This window comes from Mustela nigripes, chromosome 14, assembly GCF_022355385.1.
Source record: "Mustela nigripes isolate SB6536 chromosome 14, MUSNIG.SB6536, whole genome shotgun sequence".
NCBI lineage: Eukaryota > Metazoa > Chordata > Mammalia > Carnivora > Mustelidae > Mustela > Mustela nigripes.
The window spans coordinates 24116791-24143493 of record NC_081570.1 but is presented as its reverse complement, the minus strand read 5'-3'; the positions used below and the strand labels follow the sequence as shown (position 1 = coordinate 24143493).

The window sequence follows — 26703 nt, the reverse complement described above, 5'->3', positions numbered from 1 at the left end:
TTTTCCCTCTGCCTCTGCCTACCACTTTGTCTGCCTGTGCTCGCGTGCTCTCTCTCTCTAACAAATAAACAAATAAAATTTTAAAAAAATAAAAATAAAATAAAATGTGCCCACAAAAAAGACTCCAGGCCCAAGTGGCTTCAATGTTAAGTTATATTAGATACTTAAGGAAGACATAATACACATCCCATACAAACACTCAAGAAATAGGGAAGGAGGAAAACTGCTCAACTCTTTTTATGAGGCCAGTATACTTGTACCTAAACCAAAGACACTCTAAGAAAACTACAAAATAATATCCTTTGTAAACACAGACACAAAAAATGTATATTATATTAGTAAATCAAATATATAAAAAGGCAACAACTAAGTTTAATTCCAGGACGGCAAGATAGTTTAATCACTGAAAATCAATCTGCGCAATTCACCATGTTAACCATGTTAACAGAATAAATAAGAAAAAAAAAAGATTATCAATAGATGCAGAGGAGTGCCTGGGTGGGTCAGTTGGTTAAGGGTCTGCCTTTAGCTCAGGTCATGATCTCAGGGTCCTGGGATCGAGCCTCACAAGAGACTCCCTGCTCACTGAGGGGTCTGCTTCTCCGTTGCCCTCCGCTCCTTCCCGCCCATGCATGTGCATGCACTCTCTCTTTCAAATGAATAAATAAAAATCCTTAAAAAAAAAAATCAATAGATGCTGAAAAAGTATTTGAAAAATTAAACTTAGGTTCATTAAAAACATACGCATTCATGATAAAAACTCTAGCAAAATAGGAGTAGAAGGGAACTGGTAAAAAGTACAAAAAGCAGGGGCGCCTGGGTGGCTCAGTGGGTTAAGCCGCTGCCTTTGGCTCAGGTCATGATCTCAGAGTCCTGGGATCGAGTCCCGCATCGGGCTCTCTGCTCAGCAGAGAGCCTGCTTCCCTCTCTCTCTCTCTGCCTGCCTCTCCATCTACTTGTGATTTCTCTCTGTCAAATAAATAAATAAAATCTTTAAAAATAAAATAAAAAAGAGTACAAAAAGCAAAAGACTGAATGCTTTCCCCTCCAAGATAGGGAACAGGGCAAAGATCTGTGCTCTCATCACTTGTATTCAACATTGACCTGGGTCTTGGTCAATGTAATAAGAAATGAAAAATAAATAAAAGCGAGTGAAAAGGAAGAAAAAAAGTCTGTCACTGTTTACTCACTGTACAAATAAGTAAATCCCAAGAGAAATCATATACATAAAAAATCCCCAGAGATCTACAGAGACTCTCCTAGAACTAATAACTGAATTTAACAAGGTCACAAGATATAGGGTCAACATATAAAAATTAATTCTACTTGTGTCAATTAATAGTGAATAATTAGAAAATGAAATAAAAAAACAACACATTCATAAAAACATTAAGAAACATGAAACACTCGGCGCCTGGGTGGCTCCATTGTTAAGCAGCTGCCTTAGGTTCAGGTCATGATCCCAGGGTCCTGTGATCGAGGCCCACATCTGGCTCCCTGCTTGGCGGGATGCCTGCTTCTCCCTCTCCCGCTCCCCCTGTTTGTGTTCCCTCTCTCTCTGTCAAAAAAATAAATAAAATCTTTAAAAAAAAAAAAAACTTAAAAAAAAAATGAAACACTAAGGGATTGAATTACTAAAATATATTCAAACTCTGTATACTGAATACCACAAAATGGCTGAGAGAAATGTCAAAGATCCAAATAAATGGAGAGACAGGCCATATACATGAATCAGAAGACCAAACAGTTAATATGTCAATTCTATTCAGATTAACCAATGAAATCCCATGTAATCTCAATCAAAATCCAAAAAGCTTCTTTTTGTAGAAATTACCAAGCTGATTCTAAAATTTATAGGATCTGAAACGGACCTAGAATAGTCAAAACAATGTTCAAAAGAATAAAAAGGGACCTACCTGTCTTACAAGGTTTTAAGATTTAATATAACTACAGTGACCAAGACAGTACAGTATTTTTTAAAAGATTATTTATTTATTTATTTTAGAGATGGGGGAGGGAAGGAGCAGAGCGAGAGGGACAAGCAGATTCCATGCTGAGTGCAGAGCCCTATTTGGGGCTCGATCATACAACCTTGAGATCATGACCTGAGCCAAAATCAAGAGTAGAATGCTCAACCAACTGAGCCACCCAGGCTCCCTGACCAGTGCAGTATTAATATTAGGATAGACACGTAGATCAATGGAATAGAAGAGTCCAGAAATATACCCATATGGGAATGCAAGCTGGTACAGTCACTCTGGAAAATAGTATGGAGTTTCCTCAAGAAGTTAAAAATAGAGCTACAGTATGACTCGGCAATTGCACTCCTGGGTATTTACCCCTAAGATAACAAACACAGTGATCCAAAGAGGCACGTGCACTCCAATGTTTATAGCAGCAACGTCCACAACAGCCAAACTACGGAAAGGGCCTAGATGTTCATCGAAAGATGAATGGATAGGGGCGCCTGGGTGGCTCAGTGGGTTAAAGCCTCTGCCTTCGGCTCAGGTCATGATCCTGGGGTCCTGGGATCGAGCCCCACATCGGGCTCTCTGCTCCTTGGGGAGCCTGCTTCCTCCTCTCTCTCTGCCTGCCTCTCTGCCTACTTGTGATCTCTGTCTGTCAAATAAATAAATAAAATCTTTAAAAAAAAAAAAAAAGAAAGATGAATGGATAAAGAAAATGTGGTGTATATAGCTACAGTGGAATACTATGCAGCCATCAAAAAGCACAAAATCTTGCCATTTGCAGCGACAGGGGTGGAAGTAGAGGGTATTATGCTAAGCGAAGTAAGTCAATCAGAGAAAGACAATTATCATAGGCTCTCACTGATATGTAGAATCTGAGACACAAGGCAGAGGATCATAGGGGAAGAGAGGAAAAAATGAAATAAGACGAAACTAGAGAGAGAGACAAACCATAAGAGACTTCAAATCTCAGGAAACAAACGGAGGGCTGCTGCAGTGGAGGGGGTGGGGGGGATGGGGTGGGTGGGTAATGGGCACTGGGGAGGGTATGTGTTGTGATGAAAACTCTGAATTGTATAAGACCGATGAATCACAGACCTTTACTCCTGAAACACGAAATATATGTTAATTTAAAAAAAGCAAGGAAAAAAAACCCCTAGAAATAAACACACAAATATATTAGCAATTTTATAAATTTTTAAAAGGGTGCCACAATAACTCAACATGGGCATACTAATATTTTCAAACAAATGGTGCCAGAACAACTGAGTATCCATTATGGGGAAAAAAATGAACCTTGACCCTTACTTTACACTGCAGACAAATTTTAAACACAAAATGGATCACAAAACTAAATGCAAAAGTTAAATTTCTAGAAGAAAACATAGGAGAAAATCTTTAAGACATTGGGGTGGGCAAAGATTTCTTTCTTTCTTTTTTTTCTTTTTTTTGAGAGAGAGAGGGAATGTGTGAGCAGGGGGAGGGGCAGTGGGAGAGGGAGAGAGAGTCTCAAGCAGGATCCACCCTCAGTGCAGAGCCTGACGTGGGGATCAATCCCACGACCCTGAGATCATGACCTGAGCCGAAATCAAGAGTTGGTTGCATTACCAACTGAACCACCCAGGTACCCCTCATTTTTAAAAAGATTTATTTACTTGAGAAAGAAAAAAAAATCTTTTTAAAAGATTTATTTATTTATTTATTTGAGGTGGTCAGGGACAGAGGGAGAGATAGAGAGACAGTCCCAAAGAGATTCCACACTCAATGCAGGGCTCAATTTCATGACCTTGAGATCACATCCTGAGCTGAACCAAGAGTCTGAAGCTTAAAAGACTGTGCCACACATACATCCCTTCTTTTTTTATTAAGTTTATATATTTTAGTAATCTTTACATCCAACGTGGGGCTTCAAACCATGACCCCAAGATCAAGAGAGACACACTCTTCCAACTAAGCCAGAGAGGCACCCCTAGACAAAGATTTCTTAGCACACAGGAAGCATGGGCCATAAAGAAAAATTTGTTGAATTTTGCACTTTGAATGATACTATTAAGGAAATGAGAAGCCAAGCCATGAATTAGAATACAGTGTTTGTAATACATGTATCTGACAAAAAACTTCTACTCAGAATATGTAGACATCAAACAATTCAACAATAGGGCAAACTATATGACATTGGCGAATAATTTGAACAGACCGTTCCCAAAAGAAGATATACAAATTAACACATGAAAAGATGCTTAACATCTTTTTTTTTTTTTTTGAGGGGTGGGGCTTGCATGGGCACAAGCACAGGCCCAAGCATGGAGAGGAGGGGCAGAGAGAGAATCTTAAGCAGGCTTCATGCCCAGGGCAGAGCTTGACCAGAGGCTTAACTGTATGACCCTGAGATCACGACCTGAGCCCAAATTAAGTCCCACGCTTAACCCAACTTTGCCACCCAGGTGTCCCTAATAGCATTCTTCATACACTTCATACAGAAGATGAAAATTAAAACCACAATTAAATGTCATTACACACAGGGGCACCTGGGAGGCTCAGTTGGTTAAGCCTCTGATCCTGATTTCAGTTCAGGTCATGATCTCAGGGTTGTGGGATTGAGCCCTGCCTTGGGTTCTACTTTCTCTCTCTCTCTCTCTCTCTCAAATAAATAAATAAAATCTTTTTTTTTTTTTTTTAAGCCATTGCACATATACTATAATGGCTAAAACTATAAAGATGGACAGGATCAAGTGCTGACAAGAATGTAGAGAAACCGCTTCTCACCACTGTCAGTGGGAATATGAAATGAGCCAATCTGGAAAACTGTTGAGCAGTTCTAATAAAGTTATACCTGCTTTTGAACCAACGATTTCATTCCTAACTATTTACCCAAGAGAAACGAACACATACGCCCACAAAGAGACCTGCACAAGAATTTTCACAGCAGCTTCATTCACACTAGCCCCAAACTGGAAAGAAAATGTCCATCAGCTGGTGAATAGCTACACGGCGGTACATCCCTACCATGGAACAGTACTGAGCAATACAAAGGAACAAACCTCGGATACACACAATGACCTGACCGAATCTCCAAAGTATCAGCCTCAACAAAAGAAGCCAGGCACAAAGGACTACATACTGGGAGATCCCCATGATAAGAAATTCTAGAACAGGCGAGACTAATCCAGAGTGACAAAAGTAGGAGATTAATAGTTGCCTGGGGTTGCGAGTGAGACAGATAGGAGGTTTTAACTACAAAAAGGCATAAGGGGGGGAAAAAAGACAGAAGGGAAATTTTGGGTGATGGAAATGTTCTATATCTTACTTATGGTGACTGTTACACACGAATATATGTCAAAACCCACTGAATTGTACACTTCAAATGGGTGCATTTTATCATATGTAAATTATACCTTAGTAAGCTGAATTAAGTAAAACTCTCAGAAACAAAAGAATCTGGAAAGACAGCCACTTATAAAATTAATACGCAAAAATAAATAGGTAGGTAGCAGATACAACGGAAGATCCCTTTCACAAAAATAGTTGAAACGAAATATTTTAATAAGCACAGGAAGTAGACAACAAAAATGGCAAAACCCTACTGAGGATCATAAAAGAACACCTGAGTAGACAGACCTCCTGTATTAACTTCTGGTTGGTCCAGAGAGATCTACTCAAACCTAAGTCAGAGCATGGCATTCCTCTCTTCAAAACCACCACTTGGAAAGGAATCCGAAATCTTAACCCTGGTCCAGAAAGGTTGGAATATCTCCCTTCCTCCCACTAGATACAAGTCTTCGCTTCAGGGTCACGTTCTCAGAGGTTATCTTGACAAGCCCATCTGTAGCGGGGAGGAGTGTCCCTATATCACTACAGCTCACTACAGCTCACTGGCTAGTGTCAGAGAAACTATGTCCTACGAGGCATGGTTTCAAAACTGGGGGAAAGGATTCAAAGGAGATATGAGATTTGTCTTCCAAGACTGAAGGGCAGTTATGAAGAAGAAGCAGAATTCTTCTTCTTCTTCTTTTTTTTTTAAGATTTTATCCATTTATTTGACAGAGAGAGATCACAAGTAGGCAGAGAGGCAGGCAGAGAGAGAGGAGGAAGCAGGCTCCCTGCCGAGCAGAGAGCCCGATGCGGGACTCGATCCCAGGACCCTGAGATCATGACCTGAGCCGAATGCAGCGGCTTAACCCACTGAGCCACCCAGGCGCCCAGAAGCAGAATTCTTCTTTCAGTTGTTCCAACAGACAAGTCGTCTGGACACGATCACTAGCTTGTAAGCGCCCAGAGAGCAAGGACTCTGGTTTGCTCACCTCCAAGGCCCTAGCACAGAGCAGAATGTCTGGCACACAGCGCTCAATCAGTATTTACTGAATGGACGTTCAGAGTGGTTCCAAAAAGCAAAGCGGACCAACGAATGGGACTTCAGAAGCCAGACTAGTCTAAAGAACATTTTTTTAAAAAGATTTTGTTTATTTATTTGACAGAGAGAGATCACAAGCAGGCAGAGAGGCAGGCCCGGAGAGAGGGAAGCAGGCTCCCTGCCAAGCAGAGAGCCCGATGCAGGCAGGGCTCGATCTCAGGACCCTGAGATCACAACCTGAGCCGAAGGCAGAAGGCAGAGGCTTTTACCCACTGAGCCACCCAAGCACCCCAAGAACAGCTTGAGAATTAATGGAATTTTTTGAGCTCAGGTGTCCCCATCTAGCGCTTTCATACCTCCATGCAGGCAAACTGAAGTTTGCTAAGTATTAAGTCAGCAGTTATCATTCCGCTTGTCTCAATCCATTGTGGGTCACAACTAGGCTTTAAAGAACACAAAATGGAATTTAAAATAATAGAGCTTCCTGCAAGGAGTAAGAATTCTTTTATGAATTTTTTCCTTCAGATACATTAACATGCAGAATCACAAATACGTGTGTACTGGGTCATGATGTAAAATACATTTCTTACTGCGGTCTTTGGTAAAACAAATTGAGAAGTACCGGGTTCAGCTGTTCAACAGAATTTGCCCCCTCGCAAGGGAATGAGTCCTCTATTTCTGTTGTATTGGAGATGGAATTTTACTGATTTAGGATGAATGCGCTTGGGGAGAGGTAGGACTGCATGCTTTCAGGAACTTATATTTTTTTCTTTATATTCATCCTTTTTCAAGGTGATTACCTATCTTTTCAAAAGCAATCTCAAGTAGTTTTAAATAAAATATATATACAATGTTTTTAAAAATAGAAATTAGAAATTTAAAATGGAGGTGAGAGATTTCTGTACTTTTGCATTTAACACCATTTGTCCTGGAACCCAAGCCAAAACCATAAAAACAGGGAAACGAATAATTTCTATAGTGCTCACATCATTTCCCCAGTAAAAATGAGCATTTTTCTGGCTTGTAGGAGGAATTTGTCATATGAATCCTTATACGAGGATGCTAAATGTCATTAGAGAGAATATGTGAACTAATACAATAAACTTCCTAACGGGTCCCCTTGCCTTTGTCTTTCTCCCTTCAGTCCACCCTGAAGTATGTTACTTTCCTGGATTCTGCTGCTTAAAGATTTTTACTAGCTTCTTCCTGCCTACTGGATAAAGTCCCTGTTTGTATGAATGGATTTTTTTAAATTTATTTATTTAACAGACAGAGATCACAAGTAGGCTGAGAGGCAGGTAGAAAGAGGGGGAAACAGGCTCCCCGCAGAGCAAAGGGCCCGATGTGGGGCTCGATCCCAGGGCCCTGAGATCATGACCTGAGCCGAAGGCAGAGGCTTTAATTCACTGAGCCACCCAGGCGCCCCTGTAATGAATGGATTTAATCCTCTCTGGGACCCTGCTTCTGCCAACCTCTCCTCGCTCATCTCCTACACCTATCTTGCTTCCCGTCCTCAGGCTACATGGCAGTTCCCGGGCACACGGTACCCTTCATGCCGCCAACTTTTTTGTCCATATTGTTCGTATGCTACAGTAAAACCATCCCTCTGGATCCGAGACGCCCTTGCCCCTCCTTCAGAGTCAGCTCAAACAGCACCTCCCTTGGGAAGCTTTCCTTGACTTTCCTGGGCTGATGTTAACTCCGATTTCCTATATACTGTACCATACACATGTACGTTGTGACAAGTGCTGGACTGCATCTGTCTATTGTAACGTATGTTTCCCTGTGACACTGGAACATCCATACAAGTAGAGACTACGTCTAGATGTACGCCTGGCTTTAGTTTAATGTTTGTTATGTCTGAGGCGCTCGATCAGTATCCTCACCGGTGTCCTTACTGAACTAACAAAGGTTCTTTCTTTCTTTCTTTTTTTTTTTTAAAGATTCTATTTATTTATTTGACAGACAGAGATCACAAGTAGGCAGAAGAGGCAGCAGAGGGAGAGGGAGAAGCAGGCTCCCTGCTGAGCAGAGAGCCCAATGTGGGGCTCGATCCCAGGACCCTGGGATCATGACCTGAGCCAAAGGCAGAGGCTTTAACCCACTGAGCCACTCAGGCCCCCCTAACAAAGGTTCTTTAATGACTTTCCCTGTATGTTGCCTCCAAAGTCAAGGACAGCCTCTAATGGATTTAATGAAAATATTACAATGCAAACTAATAATAAGCTTTAGTACCTTGTTCTTTGGAATTTGATCTTGACATGGAGCTTGAGCTGATCAGCCATCAATCTTTCTTGCACCTCCGCTATACTCTGCATAACATTACTGTGACATCTAGAACACTACTTTGTGTATCTGTCTTTTCCTGCAAATTCTTTGAAGGCAGGGAGGGGCAATACTCATTTTCTTTTTTTAATCTGTATTTTATGGTACAGAGTCTGGTCTATAATTTGGTCTCAATAAAAGCTTGTTGGTGATAAAATATGTTCATTTCAGTCTAAAACCCAGCATCTGAATAGAACATTCCAGTAAAGTCAGCAACAGAACAAGGATGCCCACTAATATCACTATTACTTAACACTGTTCTAAAGGCATTAGCTAAGGCAATTAACTTGAGAAAGAAACTACAAAAAGGACCGCTGGAAAGTAGGAGGTAAAATTATCATCATTTTCAGGTAATATGATTGTATACCTGGAAAATGCAAGAGATTCAAAAGCAAAACGACCACAAACAAGAAGCAGGGGAAAGAGGTTATAAAATGAGTATTAGAAATCAGTAACTTTCATATATACAAAAAAAAAAACCCACATTAGATAAGAGGTACATGGAATAAAAGATTCCTGTTTATAATAGCACCAAAATTATAAAATACCTGGGAATAAATTTAACAAGAAGTGCATAAGACTCATAAGAAGAAAACTAAGAGACATAAGAGGAGACTATGGAAAGCCAAGACTTTTGAACTAAAAAATTCGACATATTGGGTGTTAGTTCTTCCTAAAATATATTATAATAACGTGACTGTAACAAAATACCAGCAGGTTATTTTAAGATCAATACAAGTTGCTGCTAAAGTTTTATGGAAAAATAAATAAGAATAGCTAGTTGAATTATGAAAAAGAAGAACAAATAGGGCAACAGGGTGGCTCAGTGGGTTAAGTCTCTGTCTTCGGCTCAGGTCATGATCTCAGGGTCCTGGGATCGAGCCCCACACTGGGCTTTCTGCTCAGCAGGGAGCCTGCTTCCCGCCCCCCCCCACCGCCCCATCTGCCTCTCTGCCTACTTGTGATCTCTCTCTCTCTCTCTGTCAAATAAATAAATAAAAAGAAGAAGAACAAAGAGAAGGAATTAGCACCAACATCTATTTAATTATACTTCCTCATTAATTAAAACCGTGATGCTAGTGATAAAGAAAAAGGCCAGTGGAGTATATTTGAAAATCCACACATAAGCTCCAGTATCGGTGGGAATTTAATATATGATGAACTTGTGCTGAAAAAAATGAGCAGTTTAATAAGTGGCACTGAGGCAATTTTAGCCTTCCAGAAAAAAATAAATTAAGCTGGATTTACACTTCCCATCTCATACCAGGATAAATTCCATATGGATGGATCAAAGATTGGAAGTGTGAACAAAAAGCCATAGAAGTTCTAAGAGGAAATATGGGAGACGATAAACTCAGAGTGGGAAGGGCTTAGGACTCAAAATACAGAAGCCATAAAATAAAAGGTTGATACACTTGATTACATAAAGATGAAATAAAATCCTGCATGGGCAAAACATACCAGAAGCAAAGGCAAAAGACATAGGACAACATGGCAAAAAAGTCTATCAGAGAAAAGGGTCACCTCCACTGAGCTTCTAAGAAACTGGCAAGTCAGAAAACAATAACCCTAAGACAAAATGAGACAAAGGACAGTTCCCAGGAAAAGAAACACAAATGTACCTTATCATATGGAAAGTATGATTAACCTTGGTTATAAAAATATAAATGCACATTAAAACCACACTGATGGATCATTTTCCCCTCTCAAGGCAGCAAAAAATCCAAAAATATGATAATAATATTGATAAGAACAGGGAAAACAGGGGCACCTGGGTGGCTCTGTTGGTTGGGCATCCAAATGTGGTTTCCACTCAGGACACAGTCTCATGGGTCATGATATCATGGGTTGTGAGATCAAGCCCCGCATGGGACTTCACACTCAGTGTGGGGTCTGTTTTGGATTCTTTCTCTCCCTCTCCCTCTGCCCCTCCCCCCCCAACTCATGTGCTCTCTCTAAAATAAAAAAAAATAAATAAAATCTTAAAAAAAAAAAAAAAAAGAATGTGGGAAAACAGGTACCCTCAATCATTACTGGTAGGAATATAAATTGATACAACCCCATGGGGTCAAACTTGCAATAGCTCTCAAAATTACAAATGCAGGGACACCTGGGTGGCTCAGTTGGTTGGACGACTGCCTTCGGCTCAGGTCATGATCCTGGAGTCCCGGGATCGAGTCCCGCATCGGACTCCCAGCTCCATGGGGAGTCTGCTTTTCCCTCTGACCTTCTCCTGGTTCATGCTCTCTCTCACTGTCTTTCTCTCAAGTAAATAAATAAAATCTTTAAAAAAAAAAAAATTACAAATGCGTATATTTTCTGACCAAGCAATTTCACTTCTGGGAATTTATCCTACAGGTTCACTGGTACATGATCAGAATGACACATGTACGCGGTTATTCACTGAAGAACTGTTTGTGATAGTGAACGGTCAGAAAAAAGTCCATGACTGGGGTATAGTTATATGGAAAGATGGCAATGATACGTAGTTAAGTTTTTAGAAAGCAAACAATAGAGTATGTGCATATATACATACACGTATACGTGTATACATATATGTGTATATCTATATACACATATTCTATATATATACATATATATGTTTGTGTGTGCACACACACATATAAACACACACACACATATATCTGTGTGTGTGTATATTATGTATATATATACACACATATGCAAGGGGAAAAAAATCAGAAACTTTGAACCAGATTAACAAGAAACAACAATGGTTGTGAGCTGGAAGTTAGCTTCAGGAGGCAGGAAAAAAGAATGGGATGGGGACTTTGCATGGTATACTTTTAAATATTTTGAGATCTGAATAATAAAAGTATATTCAAAAATAAAAATTTTTTAGAGTTTGTCAAACAAGTGGGTACAATATTAATGAGTCTCACAGTTAGATCGAGGCTGTAATTCAAGATTAAGACATGTTAGAAGCAGCCAGAATAATGATATTCTGTGTCTTTACTTAAGTCAAGATTCATGCGCTAAATGAACAAGTGACAAATTAATACTCCATCATGCAAAGTCAAGAGGTTGTATTTCTTGGGGGAGAGAAAGAGAGACAAGGAACCCAGCCACTTGCAGGTAAATGAACAGCTACTCTATTTGCAACTGTCGGTCCGGTTAATGGCGTCAATGCCATGAGGAGAGCAGGAATGGGAAGGAAGGAAAAGATGCAAAATACCTGAATGGGAAAATAAATCCATGGGTCTTGATGGTTGATGGAAAAATTCTACTACATATGTTCAGAAAGCCTCACAGCAGTCACCCAGATACTCTGTAATTTATTTAATTTGCCAGATTGTACTAGAGGGTACCACAACCTGTCACTGGCTGTGGAAGGCTAGAAGGCTATAAAGAGAACGCAGTGATTTGTAAAGCCTAGGTGTTTGGTGGTATCACTAACAGAAATTAGGAAGTCGGGAGGAAGGGCTGGTTTAGGGGGAAAGGAATGGCTTTGGTTTTAAGTACTTCGGTTTTGAGTGGGAAATCAGGTAGCAAGGGCCACTGGAAATGCTGATCCGAAGCTCAGGGGTAAGTTGGACCTGAAGACAGAGAAGTAGAAGATATTTGCCAAGACAGATGGAGGGGCTCACCGGAAGCAGAGGCAGAGATGAGAACCTAGCGACTGCCCTTGCCTGTGGCGTCAGATGGGGACGAGGAGCCAGTTCTACAGAGACTTACGGGGAGAAACGGGAGAGCCTGGTGACCATTAGCCAAGGTGGGAAGTTTCAAGAAGCAGTGAAGGGATCAACTCAATGAGAAAAAGGGCCACAGACAATAATAAAAGCAGCAATATATATTGTCTTTAATCTTCACACATGGCAACATATCAGGTAGGTGCCACCATTGTCCCCATTGGACAGAGAAGGATATTAACCAAGACAGTGACTCCAAAGCCCCAGGACCTAACTGCTAAGCCGTCCTGCACAGCTGTCGGGGCAAGGGCCAGGAGACCTGACACTGGTTCTACCACTCAATTAGCTCTATGTCCACAGACTTCACCTTTACCTTCCCAGGCTGCGTTTCCTTCTCTACAAATTGAGGCTACTGGTCTAGATCATCTCTAGCTCTTACGTCAGATGAATCTTTGATTAAGGTAGGATGGAGGAGATACACCCACAAGGGAGGCAATGAATTAAAAATTGAGCAATAAGTGAACAGGGAGACCTGGCCAAGAAAACTAGAACGTTGAGTGTTTTATATAGTAACTGTTCAAGCAACAAATCCATACTCTGATTATATAAAACCTATAATTGCAAAACTCGACTTTCTCTCCATATATTTAAGATAGGTATAATATCAAGAATTAAAATGGCTCATACCTGAAAATTTATGAACGCTGCTCTTGAAACCCTGCTAAGTCAATTGAGTGGAGTAAAAAAGGGAAGATTCCAAGGCAAACACACTCTGTATATGAAGGGTTGTCCTGTAGAGAAAGCAAATAGCTGTTTATAATGTACTTTTGTAATTAGAGACAGAAACATCTGCTAAGGTACTTAATAGCTACTTATTTAAATAAAACTATATGGCAGCACTGCTCCAGTGAACTAGATCATCGGCACAGATGAAGAATGAACAGAAATAAACAGACTAGCTTATTTTTAACTGAATCCTTAATATGAAAATCTGCAAGAAGTGATTTCTGATATTATAATGGATTACAGCCAATGGCAAGCAGACATACTTTTTAACTTTGACAATGAAATAAACTTCTGAAGACAAAAGCTGTTCAAAGGCAGGCTAGCAGATCAGGTTATGACAACAGCAACATATGTCACATCACTCTTTTCCTGCAAGTGCCATTAATAGGATTTGCAAGAAAACCAAACAGAAGAGCTTTAAAGACTCAACTTGAAAAATTCAACATTTCTAAAAGACTGTACGGTTGCAGGAAGTGGGGGGAAAAAATCCTACCGCATATGTTCAGAAAGTCCTACTGGAGTCACCCAGATCTTTTATAACTTACTCAGTTTGCCAGATTGCACCCGAGTATACCACAATTTGTAATATCAGCTGTAACAACCTGTTAACAATTTTTCAGTTTTTACTCTATTCCAGACATTTTTAATTACTAAAAAAAAAAAAAATCTGTTGGATTGTTTTCTTTGTTGACCATGAAGTTTTGTTAATCAAGGAGAGTGTGAGGCTTTATGTCCATAGGCAGTGGAAAATGAATTTGATGCTTTTTAAACCAATCAATTAAGCTAAGAGTTCTCACCAAAAAATTATTGACTAAAGTAATAGAATCACTTTTTAAGACAATATGTATTTTTTCTGATTAGAATATAAAACTAAGTATTGTATACTTACAGAAAATTTTAGAAAACACAGGCAAATAGAAAGAAGAAAACAAATTTAAATAATTTTATTTTTTAAAAGATTTTATTTATTTATTTGACACAGAGAGAACACAAGTAGGGGGAATGACAGAGGCTTCCTGCTGAGCAGGGAGCCCTACATGGGGCTCGATCCTAGGACCCCAGCATCACGACCTGAGCTAAAGGCAGACGCTTAGCTGACAGAGCCACCCAGGGACCCCTAAATTGACATAATTTTTAAAAAGATTTTATTAATTTATTTTGTCAGAGAGATCACAAGCAGGCAGAGCAGCAGAGGGAGAGGGAGAAGCAGGCTCCCTGCTGAGCAGAGAGGTGGATGCAGGACTCGATCCCAGGACCCTGGGATCATGACCTGAGCTGAAGGCAGTCGCTCAACTCACTGAGCCACCCAGGCGCTCCATTAATTTTTAAATGAGTATCCTGAAAACACCCACAGAGAAAGGAGAGCTGCTCAGATATATTTAAACTAGTAAAATGATTCCATTACCTACCCACTTGTGAGGAGGTCTGGATTCTGGCAACTTAAATCATTCAAAACATTTTGTTGCCTTTAGGCTTACAAAATTTTTTGAGCAGAAAACTAGTTGGGGGAACAAAATTAATAATTTTTGAGAACAACTCCTTGCGACACTAAAAGCTCATCTATCACCTAGCCCCACTGAGCACTCAGGAAAGGGTACTTACCGGGAGAACTATAGCTTTACTATTTCAACAATGGTACTTAACAGCACACTAACTAGTACTGGGTCTGTGCAGTGACAAGCAAAGTTAATTCTGTGGCTTTTTAAGAAAACTGATTTCTGGACATAGGCTATGCCCTGCGTAGTTTTTACACATTGAAACATATCATTTTTAGGAATAACCACCATTTCTACTCTAGCAGATATTTTTTTTTTAAAGATTTTATTTATTTATTTGACAGAGAGAGAGAGATCACAAATAGGCAGAGAGACAGACAGAGAGAGAGATGAGGAGAAGCAGGCTCCCTGCTGAGCAGAGAGCCCTATGCGAGATCCCAGGCCCCTGGGATCATGACCTGAGCCGAAGGTAGAGGCTTAACCCACTGAGCCACCCAGGCGCCCCTAGTAGATATTTTTAAAAAACAAATTTTTTAAAGTAGATTCCACACCCAACATGGAGCTTGAACTTGCCACCCTGAGATCCAGAGTCACGTGCGCGCTCTACTGACAGAGCTGGCCAAGCACCCCTACCCTAGCAGATGTTAGCTGGTTTGTGTATTAACCTTCAGCATCCTTTCCAACTTCCTTTTGGAAAATAAAAAAGCACATTTCCCAGACTCCTTTACGGTTCAGTTTCCCCATGTGAAACAGAATTCATCCATCAGATGTTCTTCTGTGAGATCTAGAAGACAGAAATGAGGCAGGGGCCATCTTTCTGCTACTTAGGCATTAATGCTGGCAAGTACATTTATGGAAACACTGGATTTTCCTGCAAAGCCTTCCAGGGTCCAGAGCTTCATGGCTGTTTAGAGACAAGTTTGGTAGCGACAACCGTACCCAGTTGGTGGGTACTGAGGGGCAGTTTCAGAGAAGCAATCTCTTGACCCTTGAACTGCAGCTAGCAATGCCATCTGGAACACAGCAGGGCCAGTGGTGGCCTCCTGATTCCCTCCCCCGGAGGGCCTGCTTGCAGTCTGGTTCTGGGAATGATTTCTGCAGGCCCCGCCTGGAGCCCATTCCTTCCAGCCTTTCCAGTGATTTTGTAAGCACTCAATTCCCTTTAGTAAACCAGCTAAAACTCTAGAGCGGTGTCTTCTTCCTGCCACGAGGCCCAGATGACAGACTAATACATCAATTACCTCGAACTTTAAGCAGACAGGTGAGTAGTGTGTGAACAGCAGGACTGGTCAGTATGCAGGGGTACAGGCTCTAGACTCAGACTGTCCAGGTGCAAATTCTGGCTCTGCCACACATTAACTAGATAACATGGGAATTTAACCTTCTAGAGCCTCAGTTTCTCCATCTGTAAAATGGAATCATAGAAATATCTTCTAGGGTGCCTGGGTGACTCAGTGGGTTAAAGCCTCTACCTTCGGCTCAGGTCATGGTCCCAGGGTCCTGCTCAGCAGGGAGCCTGCCTACTTCCCCACCTCCTCTGCCTGCCTCTCTGCCTACTTTTGATCTCTGTCAAATAAATAAATAAAATCTGAAAAAAGAAAGAAAGAAAGAAAGATCTTCTAGAGCTACAGGACAGAGTAAAAGAGAAAAATCATCTAAGTAAAGTGCTTACAACAGTGCTTTGTTTATACCAAGCCCTTGATAGATGTTATTATTATGGTAATCATCATCATCATCATGACTATTATTAATTACACAGACCGCTTTAAACTCTTTAACTGCATAGAAAACGTAAACATTTTATAACTTTACTACCACAGATTTTCTTGAAGCCTGTAAAATGCTAAGTTCTACAAAAGTGGATGCAGAAGAAAACGTGACTGGGTCCCTCGTTTTCGTGTGCTCAGAGAGAGTGATCTTTTCAAAATCACAGTGTACATGAAGTCGGCAAAGCTCTGTTCTAGCTGGCCTGAAGCAGTTAAGGTTACTCTAACTCGCTATTGTGGACCTCACCCCAAGGAAGAGTTATTCTGTAGAAACGGCTGTTGCCATATTACCATTTCAAACACTGCCTCATTAATGATGCTCTAGGAATCAGGGTGTTTGCTATGCAGAATTTTTTCCCCCAGCTTCATTAAGAAGTAATTGACAAAACCGTAAAGTATTTAAAGGTACATTATGATGCTCTGATACATATACACTGTGAAAGGAGTCCCTCCATCTAGATAATGAACACATCATCATCTCACTCACACTGATCCGCTGGTATTGGGGTTTGGTGTGTTTTCTTGTTGTTGGTTGTTTATTTTTGTGAGAACACTTAAGCTCTACTCTCTTAGCAAATTTCAATTATACCTAACAGTGTTATCGACTATAGTCACCATGTTATATATTAGATCCTCAGGCCTTACTCATCTTATAGCTGAAAGTTTGTGCCTTTTTACCAGCCTCTTCCTATTTCCTCCATCCTCTAGCCCCTCACAACCACTTTTCTAGTTGGTTTCTAGGAGTTTCGCTTTGTTTTTGAGATTCCACCTATAAGTGATAACCTGTAGTATCTATTGGTCTTTCTCTATTTGGTTTATTTGACTTTGCATAATACTCTCAGGGTCTGTCCCTGTTGTTGCAAACTACAGGATTTCTTTCTTTTTCGTGGCTGAATATTAATCCATTACATATATCTCTCTCACATCTTCTTTACCCATCCATCCCTTAACAGACACATAGGCTGGTCTGTTACTCAGATTTTTTTCCAATGTTATCACAGGGGCACCTGGGTGGCTCAGCCGGTTAAGTGTCTGCCTCTTGGTTTCGGTTTGGGTAGTGAACTCAGGGTCCTGAGAGGGAGTCCCATGTTGGGCTCTGTGCTCAGGATGGAGTCTGCTTGGGATTCTCTCTCTCTCTTCTCCCTCTGCCCCTCCTCTTCATGTGTGAGCTCCCTCTCAAATAAATAAATCTTTATTTTTTTTAAAGATTTTATTTATTTATTTGACAGAGAAAAATCACAAGTAGGCAGAGAGGCAGGCAGAGAGAGAGAGGAGGAAGGAGGCTCCCTGCCAAGCAGAGAGCCCGATCTGGGACTCGATCCCAGGACCCTGAGATCATGATCTGAGCCGAAGGCAGAGGCTTAACCCACTGACCCACCCAGGGGCCCTCAAATAAATAAATCTTTAAAAATAATGTTATCACAGAGGAGATTTCATGAGAATAGGATCTGTACTCCACAAGATTTGCTATCTGAAAGTTAAAATTTTAGTGTTTAGGCTTAGGATACTATTCTAATGTACATATTAAGAAGATCTTAGATAAAACTATGGCCTTGTTTGGTTTGTAAGTATCTTCTGATGATGGAAAATACATGGCAGATTTTGAAATAAAGCTTCCCCCAAATATTCTGAAACCGTAAGAACCTTTTATTGCAACTTATCCAACAGAACCAGTGAGATAGGGGGAACTGAAGCAGATACAAAAGTGTTTGTCATACCCTTGATGGTTCAGACACTGCTGAGAGCCAAGCATGCAACAGCACTGGAGGCCTTTCTGCAGGGTTAGAAAAACAATGGAAAGAGAGCAACTTCAACCTTTGACTTGATGATTACTTTTACACTGTTCTGAACGCCATATAGCTATCTATGTTTCCCTTTCCTATCCTTTTTTAAAGCAAAGATCTTTTATACTATTTTTAGGAGAAGGGCATATATTAAAAAAAAAGGAGAAATGTATTCATTCAATACATAATCATCGAGCACCAACTCTGTGCCAGGCTCTCTCTAGCTCTGGGAAAGGTCAGTGCTCTGGAACACCTCAGTATCTGTAAGGAGAAAGAGTCAGAGAAAGAGCAAGATGGAGAAGAAAGAAGCTTTTAAACCAAGTAACACTACAATGAAGAAAATACTCCTAGCACAAGGAAACTCTGAAACCAAGGAAGTAAATGACTGTGTCTAGAAGTGTCCAGAAGTTCCCAAAGGCAGTGCCAGTGGAGTGAGTCTTGAAGCATGAGTAGAAGTTCATTCAGGAAACAGAGGTCAAAGGGCACAGCACCAAGGGCAAAGGCACAGGTAGGTATGAAACAGCGTGCCTTCTTTGGGGATGATAAAAATGCTGCTGTGGCTATAGACATGGGACCTGTAGAGGCCTACTGGAAAAGAAAAAAAGAAAGAAAAATGTAGGCACCAGATCCCAAAGCCCCTCCACTTTTGAAGGTTTGGGACATTTTTGAAGGATTTTAAGAAGAGTGACATCATTGCAGATCTACTACTGACTGTGGGACTTAGTCAAGCTACTTAATTCTGTGCATCAGTTTCTTCTTTGTAAAATGAGGATATTGACTGTTAAGAGGCTCTAAGGAAGTCTGTTAAGAGGATTAAATAAGATAATAGCTAAGATTAATAAGATTAATAGCAATAAGAAATAAATTGAGACAAATAGCAAAAGCACATAAAGATACGTTTAACATCATTGGTCAGCAGGGAAATGCAAATCAAAATCACAGTAAGATACCACTTCACATCCACTAGGATCGCTAGAAAAAACACATGCACACACACACACACACACACACACACACACACATAAGTGTTGGCCAGGATCTGGACAAATCAGAACCGTCATACACTGCTGGTGGGAAAGTAAAATGATGAAGCCATTTTGGAAAACAGTCCGGCAGTTCCTCAAATGATTAAATATAGAGTTATCAGAGGATCCTGCAATTCCATGCCCAGGTGTATCTCCAAGAGAAATGAAAATGTATGTCCCTACAGAAATCTGTATACAAATGTTTGTTGCAGCATTATTCATAATAGCTAAAAGATGGAAACATCACAAATGTCCATCACCGGGAAAATGGAATAGCCGTAAGATAGAATGTTATTCAACCTTTTTAAGGAAAAAAGTACTGGTACGTGTTATATGACAGATGAACTCTGAAAACATTCCACTAAGTGAAAGAAGCCAATCACAAGACCACATACTATATGACTCAATTCATATATAGAGTAGACACTTAGTTGCCTGGGGCTGGGAAGGGGGTGTGGGGAGGGGGCTGAGAGGAGAGGCCTGAGAGCTAAACGGTACGTGTTTCCTTTTGAGGTGATGAAACTGCTCTGAAATTGACTGTGGTGACAGTTGTACAGAAGGAATAGAGTGAAAATCACTGAATTTTATACTTTAAATAGGTGAATTGTATAATTCATAATATGTGTATATAATATAACATATTATATAATATATTGTATAATACAATAATAATAATGATACAATACTATGAATTGTATTTCAATAAAACTATTAAAAACCAGTTATATAATCCAGTGACTCTACTCCTAGACATATACCCAAGATCAATGAAAATATATGTCCACAAAAAATCTTGTAGTACACAGATGTCCACAGAGGCATTATTCATAGTAGCCCAAACACAGAACCAACTCAAATGTCTATCATTTGAATGGAAAAGCAAAACATGACACATTTACACAACAGAACATTATTTAGCCATGAGCAGGAACCAAGGACTGATACTTGCTGTAACATGGGTGAACATTAAAAACCGCAAGCTAAGTGAAAGGAGCTAGTTACAGAAGACCATAGATTTTATGACCGTGGAGAGATGACAGAGACAGAGTAGGTTAGTGGTTGTTATGGGTGGAGGGAGATGCAGCAGTGGAGAGTGACTGCTAATGGGTATGAGGTTTCTTTATACTATGGTGAAAACGTTCTGGAATTAAAGAATGGTGATGGTTGTGCAACTCTACGACTACACTAAAAAACACTGAATTGTACACTTTATTTACTTATTTTTTTAAAGACATGGAAAAATCTTTCTTTAAAAAAGATTTTATTTATTTATTTATTTGTTGAGAACGAGCACAAGCAGAGGGAGCAGCAGGCAGAGGCAGCAGCAGACTCCCAGCTGAGCAGGGAGCTGGATGTGGGACTTGATCCCAGGACTCTGGGATGCTTAACCGACTGAGCCACCCAGGCATCCCTACACTTTATTTTTTAAGATTTTATTTATTAATTTATTTGAGAGAGAGCAAGCAAGCAAGCGCACATGACAGCGGGGAGAAGGGGAAGGGGCAGAGAGGGAGGGAGGAAGAGAGGCTCAAGCAGACTCCATGCTGAGGGTAGAGCCCCAAGCAGGGCTCAACCCCATGACCCTGAAATCATGACCTGAGCTGAAACCAAAGTCAGACGTTTAACCGACTGAGCCACCTAGGTGCCCTCTGAATTTACTTTAAAAGGGTGAATTTTCTGACATGTGAGTTATATCTCAATGAAAATAACTAATATTTGAATGTGCACTTGGCGCTGTGCTAAACACTGTACTCTCATCTTATTGTGGTCCTCACAGAAGCTGAAACTGAGCCATAAGGAAATTCTTCAAAAATTTTCCAAAATTGCACAGGAACAAGTGGACAGAGACTGGAGTTCTGGCTGACTGACCCCAAACCAACACTCCTGAGTCCTGCACTCTTCTGACCATAGCGCGTGCACAATGCCTGGCATGCAGCTAGGGCTCAACAAGTATTAGGTATTATTGTTATTATGATCCAATTTGCGTACCCAGGCGAAAACCTGAGACACCACGGCGGGAAAGAAACAGTGGAAGAGGCAGGGCCAAAGAGACCAATTTAAAGCTCAATATAGGGAGCCTGGGGGGCTCAGTTGGTTAAGCAACTGCCTTCAGCTCAAGTCATGATCCTGGAGTCCCAGGATGGGGTCCCACATCAGGCTCCCTGCTCAGCAGGGAGTCCGAATCTCCCTCTGAACTTCACCCTCTCATGCTCTCCCTCTCTCTCATTCTCAAATAAATAAATAAAATCTTTTTTAAATTGTCGAAGCAAGACACGGTGAGGAACTGACAGGAGGTAGAACTGTAGGAAGGAGCAAAAGCAGGAACTTCTACGAAAAAATAGGAATTGTCCTATAGGTTGGGTTCATTTACCATGTGATAATATTTACAACCACAGGACATTAACATAACCTGCATTTACAACTGTACTCAAGTCATTAAGAAAGATTAAATTTGGGGCGCTTGGGTGGCTTAGTCAGTTAAGCATCTGACTCTTGATTTCAGCTCAGGTCATGATCTCAGGGTTGTGAGGTGGAGCTTTGGTAAGTCACCTTGCTGGGTGTGGAGGCTGCTTGGGATTTTTTTTCTCTCCCTTGCTCTGCCCCTCCCTACCCTCTCTCTAAAAAAAAAAAAAGTAAAAGAAGACTGTGGGCTCCAACACCATCTCTTTTAAGATACATAGTCATTAAACTAGAATTTAGTATGTCCCATCAGGGTCACCAAAACCATCTCATTAGCTTCCTTAGCAAAAATCCCTGAGTCATAAAGAACTTGAGCTAACTAGCATGGTAATTGTATTCTTCAGTGGATGAACGTCTTTTAACCCTGGAAAGATTTAGAATTAAGTATAAAAATGTTTAAAAAGGGGTGCCTGGGTGGCTCAGTGGGTTAAGGATCTCAGAGTCCTAGGTTCGAGCCCAGCATCAGGCTCTCTGCTCGGCAGGGAGCCTGCTTCCCCCTCCCCCGCTCTCTCTCTGCCTGCCTCTCTGCCTACTTGTGATCACTCTCTGTCAAATAAATAAATAAAATCTTTTAAAAAAAATTAAAAGAAAAAAAAGGAGGCGAGACAGTCATGTGTTATCTATCTACGGAAAGAGTGTTCCAGGCAGATGGGACTGTAAAGATTCTAACATGGCGCAGAGAGGGCTGGAGGACTAGAGAGAGGAAAGAGAAATGGACTCAGAAAGGAAGAGTGACAGTGCAGCAGGTAGGACATCATAGGACCATCTTTTATAAGGCTTTGGCTTTTAATATGAGTAAAATGGGAACCACTGTAAATGGGGAGGCACTAACCATTTTTGGGCAAAGAAGTGACAAAAACTTCCCTCGAGGGGAATAAAAAAAAAACAAACTTACATCAAATCCTTTAGATATTATGAACATATAATTATGTCACTGAAAGGGTTAAGCCTATTAAACAGAAACCCAGTTTCAAATAGACTTATAGAGGATGAATCAAGTATCATGGGGTCAGAAATTTACATGGGGTACAGAAATTTACCTCAAGGAGCCCAGGTACTCAGGATGCCTTCTGCTGACATCTTGCAGTCTAACCCACATGTGCCCAATTGGCTAAGGGTTGCAGGTTAGATGGTTAGGTCTCATTTGCCACTGCTGTGGCCAGAGAGGTTCCCAGGAATAAAGATCTCTGATCCCTAGTTATCAGCGAAGAGCTCTTGCTCCAGGGGTCCCATAAACCCACCCATACTTGAGGCTTTGGGAAGGTGGGACAAGAGAGTAAGTTTGAGCCTTGTCTCCCCTGTTGAGGATTTTGGACTTTGTTCTGATAAAGATCAACTAAGGTTTTTAGAGCAGGAAAGCAAAGTGACCGACACGCTTTCCAGAAGACTCTGGAGGTGCTTTTAGGAGGGAACGAAGAACAAGAACAGGAGGCAGGGGCTTTGGGAGACTGCCATCGTTCACCTTCTGGTTCAACGCTTACATTCCGCACTTAACGCATTTCCTCATCTGGAAAGTGGAATAACCATCGACCTGACCGGGTGGCTGTTTTATGTGAAATTAAGTGAAATAATTCATATAGGCGAAGGCGCTCCATTTACTAAATAAACTTCCGCAAACAGGAACGTTTATTGAGAACAGAACACTGGCGTGCGTAGTTAAAAGCCCACTAGGTGGGAATCTACTGCTTCCAAAGACGTCTTAAACGAAAACCAACACAATGTTTTATATCAATTATCTCTCTCTCTCTTTTTTTTTTTTTTTAAAGAGAGAGAGAAGGAAAGAAAACCTAACACGTCTTGGAAAGGTGTGGAGTCTGGCTTCTGGCACAATCCATGTGAAATAAGCGCATTGTAAGGGGAAGGAGCCAAACCGCTAACTAACTTATAAAAGAGGCAGTCTGCACGGATGGAAGGTGCGTTTGTGCGGTTCCGTCATAACCCAAAAATTATGGCTCCGTATGTGTTGGGTGTAGCAAGTCTGCCTTCGGTTCTAAGCCCAGATCTGTTGCATCACGATATAAAACCAAAGGATGGAGGATGGAGGAGAAACTCGGACTACTGCCCAGGGAGCCACCTTCCCGAGGAAGTGCCCGGGGCGCGGGGAAGCAGCGCCGGGACCCCAGCCCGCCCGCCCCCCGCCGCCCCATTGGGCGGGCCGCCCGTCACTCGCCGCGCAGCCCGAGCCCGGCCGGCCGCCGACCCTCCCGGAGTCCGCGGCGCCCGACGGCTCCACACACGCCGGGCGCCGTCCCCGCGCCGCCTGTCCGCCGCCGCCGCCGCCGCCGCCAGGAGGCTCCGCGCGCCTTCCCGCCTTTCCCCGCTCCGCGGTCGGGCCGGGCCGGGCCGGGCGGGCGGCGAGGCGGGCGCGGGCGGCGACGGCGCGGCCATTGTCCCGCAGCCCCTCCCGGGCGCGCAGGAGGGGCTGGCCGGGCGGGGCGGCCGCGGGGAGGGCCGGCAGCGGGGTACCGAGCCCGTGCGCCCCGGCGCCGCCCGCCTCTCCCCGCGGGCCGCCGCCCCGAGGCCGGGCCCCCGCCGCCCGCCGCCCGCGCCGCCTTTGTGGCCGTCCCCAGCCCCTCGGAGCCGGCGCGCCGCCGCCGCCACCAACGCCGCCTCTGCGCCGGGGGCTGCAAATGGCGCCCGGCCGCCTCTGCGCCTCCCGCCGCTCTGCCGGCCCGGGGGACGTCTGGGGGCGCCGCGCCCGGGCCGCATCCCGCCGCCGCCGCCGCCCGCCGCCCGCCCTCCGCCCGCAGCCAGGCTCGCGGCCCGTCCCGGCAGCCCCGACGCCCCGCCCGCCCTCCGCCGCGCCGCGCCGCGCGCAGCCACTTACCGCGGGCCGCGGCGCACCGGCGGGTCGCGCGCGCGGGCTGGGGGAGGATTCCTGGACCTCGGCAGGGGAAATACCCACTTTCGAAGCCGCTCCTTTGCGCCCTAAAACAAGTAGCCCCAACGTGAGAGAAACAAAAGGTATTTGCTGACGTGGGCGTTGGACAGAAACGCCCGAGGGCTGGGGACACAATTAAAGGGGCAACGCACAGATTTCAGGCACCAACCAGCGGCTTCGCCCACTCCCCCTGCCCTTGCCTACACCCCACTGCACCCTCCAGAGGCTCCGGGGTGCCCAGGTTCCCTGGCCGTTGACCACGGAATCATTATTTAGTCAGGAGCTTAAATTTAAAATTGTACTTTACGTTGGGAAAGGCGCCTCCGGAGGGCAGAAGGGCTGGATTTCTAGGATCTGGGGAATTTGGTTTAGGAAAGAGGGAGGGACTTAGGCGTGCCCACAATTACTGTATAAGTACATGTGACATTATTGTACTTAAGTTTAGCAACGTCAAATGTAAGCGATTTCACAGAATTACCTTTACTGAAGCCCTTGTTTTGATTGGGGATAACCTTTTCTAAACCTCTATAGGTCACAAGCATTCTATTTGAAGAGGAAAACCCAGAGAGTCAGATAAGAGAAAATAATTCCTAAGTTCAGAGAAAATATAAAACCAGTAAAAATAGCAGGTTTTGTGTTTTCCAATACAAAAATTCATTGTACATCGACTTTCTTTTGCCATATTTATGGCCCTCAGTGCAAACAAGTTATATATTTGCTAAAAATCCCAAGTCACTGAATTTTCACTGCAACTACAGAAACATGAATTCTTCAAATTAGTTTCTAGTTCCTTATGTTGGGTCAGGTACTGAAAAGCACTGTGATGCAATAAAACTGGAAAAATTGTCAAAACCTTCCATTTTTCGATGGCTTCCTCTTATATGTCATACTCAGTCAAATTGGACAAAGCTCATTGGTTCAATCAACAATTCGCTGTGCATTTTGAGGATTGAATGCACTAGGAGAGGGATAAAAATACTCACAACATTTCTTAATGTCACGTCCTTATTGCTGTAGAGGTGTTTTGCTATTTACCTGCATTCCTTCACATTCGGAACAGGTAAATGGAAACATGTTTGAAAACACTAAGTATCAGGAGGGTTTGGATGTATTCAAGCTACTTTGCAAGCATCCCCATTGAGAATTCTCCCAGAAAGACCTGGGCATTGTTATAATGCAAGGGTTTTTTTTTTTTTTGCTTTTTTTTTTTTTTTTCAGACTTCATTAATTAGAACATGCAGAAGAGTTCTACAAACTTGTTCCTCCAGAGAGCACATCAGATGGGTGATAAACACTTTGTTGCCAGGAAGAAGTAATAGGAGTTTTCCCCCTTCCCTTTCCATTTCCTAGCTTCTAAAACTCATTTATATATTTGGAGAATCCCTGACATTGTGATTAATTGGTGGCAGGTAGAATCTGCCTCCTAATAGAATCTGGAAATGCCAATGACTTGCTTTCCCAGAATTCCCTACAGCAAGGATAGAGCCCATGCTCCACACTTTGATAATCAGATGCACACACTTTGAAGAGGGAGCTCAAGGAAACTTTTTTTTGCAGCGCGGATAACTACAGCAAGATCATATCTCTGGGTGCCATGTGGCAGGGCTGCTAAGGGCAGCATCCTCTGTCCAAGGCCAGTGCTATCAGTGGTGGCAGCTGCCGCGTATCTGTTTGCTGGGATCAGTGTTGCTAGCCTCACCAGGCCAGCTTTGTGCTATGACTTGGCTGTTGTTTATACCTGCCTAGCAGAGCCTCCAATCCCTGTGCTCTGTTCTCTCTGGGATTCTGTGAACTTTTAATACATTCGTTTCTGCTTAAATTAGCCATGGCCGGTCTCTGTGCAGCTAAGAGCCCTGACCAGTACAAAATGTTAAGATGGCTTCTGGCCCTATGGCATGGATCTTAATCGATAGAATTGTTAGAGGTAAAATGTTGTCACTGGTATCCTCTGGATGGGAATTAGAACCATGGGTATGGATAGAGAGAGAACACAGAGTGAGAAGAGAAGAAGGCTTAGAATTGAGCTGTACCATTTCGTCACCCAGGGGCTGGTTAGAGGAGGGTGAAATTGCAAATGACATCAAGAAGCAACTAGAGGGGCGCCTGGGTGGCTCAGTGGGTTAAGCCGCTGCCTTCGGCTCAGGTCATGATCTCGGAGTCCTGGGATCGAGTCCCACATCGGGCTCTCTGCTCAGCAGGGAGCCTGCTTCCT

At 42.5% G+C, this 26703-nt stretch overlaps 1 protein-coding gene across 4 annotated transcripts in view; it reads right to left on the bottom strand.

Moving 5' to 3' along the window:
- Positions 1–24827, bottom strand: part of ZBTB8A (zinc finger and BTB domain containing 8A) — a 64543-nt gene extending 39716 nt beyond the window's left edge. For 2 of the 4 annotated variants that reach the window (XM_059377051.1, XM_059377050.1), the window contains exon 1: positions 24438–24827. The gene's annotated coding sequence lies outside the window, so the exon portion shown is untranslated. Of the gene's footprint in view, positions 1–12980; positions 13085–24437 lie in introns of all 4 variants that reach the window. The other 2 variants (XM_059377049.1, XM_059377048.1) reach the window with 2 other exon arrangements.
- Positions 24828–26703: the final 1876 nt, after the last annotated feature.